Here is a 5,049-nt window from a genome sequence, read left to right on the forward strand (position 1 = left end):
CTCAAGCACTCTAGCCTGACAGGTGGGGAATCTGGGTAAGACCAAATCAGGTCCCTGAACATAGGTGTCAATTGGGGGGCTTGGACAGTCTACAGGGCCATTAGCAGTGGAACCATTATTTATCCCTAGTGCACTAATGGGCTTTGGGAGCTCCTTCCTTATAGATGGTTTCTCTCTCAGCTTAGATGCATGGGGGAGGCCCTGGGTCCTTTCCAAAATGATGTGACAGAGTTTGGTTATCCCCTACTGGAAGCCTCACCCTTCCTGAGGAGTGGATGGTGTGTGGCATGGGGAGATGGTGGGGGAAATGGGAGGATAAAAGAGAGAGAGAACTGGAATTGCTACATAAAATATGATTGTTTTTAATTTAAATAAAATTAATAAAAATCCTTAAATGCCATATTCTGTATAGCTCTGAAGTATTTGAAGATGACCTGCTTTTCAAAATTATATCTCTGTTTAACTTCGATAACATACTATATAGGGTTACAATTCAATTGTAATAGGTGACTAATTACTAACCTGCAATTCCTTATTATGTTAAATAGTTGCTAATAATACCTCTCAAGAACTAGAAATTTGTGTTATAGTATTAAATGAGCTATGTAGATATAATACAATATTAGAAACTTATATGCAGTAAGTTTTAGCAAAATAAACCTCAAATGTGTATCAATACACAACATTTGTATACAGTATGCAAAAATCTAATCCAATGTAAAATATTTAAAACAATAGCTGCTTTTTAAAGTAGATTCAATACTCTGCTTTTTGTCTCATCATACCTGTGCCTCCTCTTTTTTGAAGAAAATACAGTAATGAACCATTTTATCCTATCATATCTATATCACACTTTTATCTTTTCAAACAAGAACCTTGAATCTAATCACCTTTTTTCGAATTTCTTCCTGATATCCAAGAGTAACTTGTAACCACCACCCCTAAAAATTGACAAATATTCATAATCCAATGAAAGACCAAAAGCCACCCACCACACATCTTGGTAATGTGAGCATCACGTTCCTAAAATTATGTCCTGCTGTCTGGGGGTGAAAGCATCTTTAGAAGATCCTGAAAAGAAAACATTGGGATAATTTTCAAATGCTGGGAGAGGTAGCTATATTATTTTTGTCCAGTCTCTGCATAATAGCAAAGTGAAGGGCTGTATATTTTCTTACAATAAAAATTAGGTTCTTTAATTATCCTGGGTAGGAGTTTCCTCCATGATAACAACAGTCAACTAACCAGGTTTGGCAGGGCTTACTGTGAGCATCCCCTCAAGGTATTTCCCAATGTCAAAAGATTACTTTGAATATCCCCCTTTGACCTTCATTCTGCAGTTCAATGCCTGCCTTTGCCATACCTTCTGTACAATCCAGAAGGAAAGAGCATCCTGTTTTAATTATGATAGAAGTCATTGTTTTTAGGAATGCCCTGTTTATAATCCTTTTTAAGGTGACATTGTCTGCCAGAATTGAAACATTTAACATCTCAATTTTTCTCCCTCTCTTTTAAAGTAAACTCTCTTATCTATGCATCATCATGGCTATAAGATTCAATATTGATTTTATCTAATTTTATCCCTCCAAAGGTGCTGACCTTGCCTTTAAAGGACTAATTTTCATTTTTTTGCATTGAGCATTAGCATTTTCAAAAGCCAGAATTACAATTATAATTTTTCCAGCATATGAAACTGATATCCATCTATTCACTTTTAAATATGTCATTGTTAGAAATCAATGAATGCTTGCTTTGGGCCCTGTATAACTTTTGTAAATGATTCAATTTTCTTTCTTACTACTCTAATTCTGCCCCAAGGATTCAAAGCTGATGCAGGGCATAAAGCTTTGCCATGTTCATTATACAGAGATTGGATTTTTATAGTAGCATACTCTCCTTCTACAAGAATTTGATCTTGGAAGATTTCTAACCCTCTAGCTTTGCACCATTGTTCAATAGTCTTAGCCTCTTCTTTAAACCAGGTACCCATTGTAACTGAGCAAGCAGGTCCTAAGACAACGGTAACCAAGTCTATCTAGTCTTCAGGTCTTTAGGAACAATTCTATTACAAATTTACCACAAGTTTAACATCTACTTCACAAATGATGGATGCATGCCTTATTGTGACTACTGCTTTCTTGAATTTTTAAAAATATAACATTGGTGCAGGTGTTCATTTAGCTCTTATAGAGTCTATATCATTTGGCAATTCCTGGATGGTTATTGGATATAATAAGGTTGATATTCTTCAAGCTTTAGGCTTTTCCTCTCTAAACTTATAGTTCAATGCATACTTAGTTCTCCTTTATATCCTCTGTCTGGTTTTAAATATCTCTATGGTTTTCTTCAATAAGATTTTCTAAGGCCTGTATCTTGATGCTCATATCAACCAATGTTTTTAGTGATAATCCAAGTATTATCAAACCAAAACCAAAGATTATCAAAATAAAAATTAGCAGTGTGTCAATCCCAGAAATCTGTGGGGCTTTGGGTGGTAAATTAGTGTTCACCATGGCATACAAATGAACTTTGGGAGCCCATTCCACATGGAGGGATGCTCTCTCAGCCCAGACACATGGAGAAGGGCCTAGGTCCTGCCCTGGATGAAATGACAGACTCTGGAGACCCCCCAAGGAGGGCCTTATCCTCCCAGGGTAATGATGTGGGGATTGGGCTGGGGGTGGGGGGGTGGGAGTGGGGCGGTGGAGGGAGAAGAGGGGAGCTGGGATTAACATTTGAAGCATGCATGTTTCTAATTTAAATAAAATACATACATAAAAATGAAAGAATGATTCTCTAATCACATATTTGCTACAAGTTGTGGCCATCTCGGGTGTGCGTATACAATTAAAAAAATGCCAGTGTTCCAGAATTTGTCTATAGTATACTATGAAACAATTTTTGCATATCACAATGTAGAGAATACTACAGTCATACCACACAATGCTATAGGGCAAGCAGCAATAGAAAGATCAAATCTAACTCTAAATTTGTAATAAAGAGCCCCTAAAGCAGATTACATAATGCTTTATAAACTTTGAATCTTATAAATGCTAATGAGAAAGGAGCAATATCTGCAGAGAGACATTGGATAATAGAAAGACTACAGAATTAAACCAGTCTGTAAACTTTAAAGATGTGCTGACATCAGAATGGAAACCAGAATATGTGTTATGTTTGGGAAGTGGTTTTTGTTTGTCTTCAGATTTCTTAGCTGGATGCTTACATTCTCCTGAGAGATGAAAACAAAATCCTGCCCCAACTTTGAGGAGGATCCCTATTGGTAAATTAAATCTGATTAATTGAAATGCATTTGTTAATTTTATAAATTAGTTTAGATTGAATGGCTATGTTGTTTGAAGAACCATCACCTTTTTTAATCAAGAGGTCTCTATTGTTCAAATCTTACCTTTATCAATTATGATGGTATCCATAGCTTTTCTTCTCTTTTAGATAAAATGGGGCAATATTGTGATATTTTGTTTGTGTGCTGGCAAATAAAGCATGCCTGAAGATTAGTGTGTGGGACTAGCCAGCAGTTCACCATGGAGATCTTGAAATCAGTATAAATAGACATGAAGTAATATGGCTAAGCGGAGAATTCAAGAAAAGGTAGAGTGTAGACAGATCTCAGCTCCTCTTCTGTCTGAGATTTTGTAGCGATAAGAACTCTAGTGGCTGACTTCTCTGTTTATCTGATCTTTCAGCTTTCATCCCCTAATATCTGACTCCTGGTGTTCATTTAATAAGACTAATTAGATTCATTTATCAAAATCTACTTCCCCAAAGATTCTATAGTTTATCACCTTTTGATAGACTAGTTTTCGTTGGAAATTTACATCATTGCTTTTTCTATCAAAATTTTAGATGACTTTTATAGAAAAACTGTAATTCAAGAGTCAGTGTGGACCTAGTTATATTATTTCTGACAATTTTAATTCATAATTTTTATCCCAACTGAAATGAATCCAGAGATACAATGGCACATCAGTAGTATCATAAGCTATTTAAGTAAGTAAGTGTTCTCTCTCTTCTTGGTATTTGATACTGAATGAAAATCAAACATTTATCTGTTTCAATTTTTTCCTCAGTAAGAATACATTGAGAAAATTGACATGTTGCAGTATTAAATTTCTACTTTGAAATGTTAACCACTAACTCTCAAGCAGAGAGATGAACTGTGACTATACAGAGGAGACTGGAGAGTTTTTTATAGAACAAAAAGCTAAATGTAGACTTCACTTCTGCTTTCCATTTTATCTCCACTCCACTCCTGTGGAATTTTTCTGTCAAACCCATTGAGGGATATATCACTTCAAACCCAGAGCTGGGGCTGCACCTGTTTCAAATCCTCAGAGAATGATCCTGGGGGTTGTCCATTCCATCATCCTGGTCTATGTCATCTTGGGATCATGAATCCATCAATGAAGTAGATGCATCTAAGTGTAGCTACTTGTTGTTTTTACTCTTTACTCTGAAATAAATAACATGTTGTGTTACTATGTATGAATACCAGCCCTAAGCTTGACTTATTGCTAGCCACCATTTCATACATTATCCTGTCTAATTTTTGCCTCTTGACTTTTATCTTTATTTCTGTATACTTTTCTTTTACTTCTTACTCCATGGCTTGCTGTGTAACTAGGTGACTGGACCCTGATGTCCTCCTCCATTCTTTCTTTTCTTGTACCTCGATTTTTTTCTTTATATTTATTCCCTCTGTGTGCTAGCCCCACCTATCCTTTCTCCTGTCTTGCTATTGGTTTTGCTCTTTATTAAACCCAATAGGTGTTTTAGAAAGGCAAAGTGACAAGTTTCAAAGACTTAAACAAATTCAACATATCTTTACATCATTAAACAAAGGTTACACAGCATATAAAATGTTACACATCTTAAAGAATTTTCTACAACATTGAAATTAATATTCTAAGTATGGACATTATTTAGAATTAACATATTATTAAATGGATATTTTGTAATATATACTATTGATAATTCTGTTCAAGAAGTTTGCGAATATACCTATATTTGCTGAATATATGCAAAGGA

General features: G+C 35.3%; 1 long non-coding RNA gene across 1 annotated transcript; it reads right to left on the bottom strand.

The window, feature by feature from the left end:
• Nucleotides 1-346: 346 nt before the first annotated feature.
• On the bottom strand, nt 347-4,617 carry LOC121137189. The gene is made up of 2 exons (XR_005874422.1): nt 4,340-4,617; nt 347-1,071 (listed from the first exon to the last, which is right to left on the bottom strand). It is a non-coding gene; the product is annotated as an uncharacterized LOC121137189 (long non-coding RNA).
• Between the last annotated feature and the right edge of the window lie 432 nt (nt 4,618-5,049).

Source organism: Mesocricetus auratus, unplaced genomic scaffold (assembly GCF_017639785.1).
Source record: "Mesocricetus auratus isolate SY011 unplaced genomic scaffold, BCM_Maur_2.0 Super-Scaffold_100676, whole genome shotgun sequence".
Classification (NCBI taxonomy): Eukaryota; Metazoa; Chordata; class Mammalia; order Rodentia; family Cricetidae; genus Mesocricetus; species Mesocricetus auratus.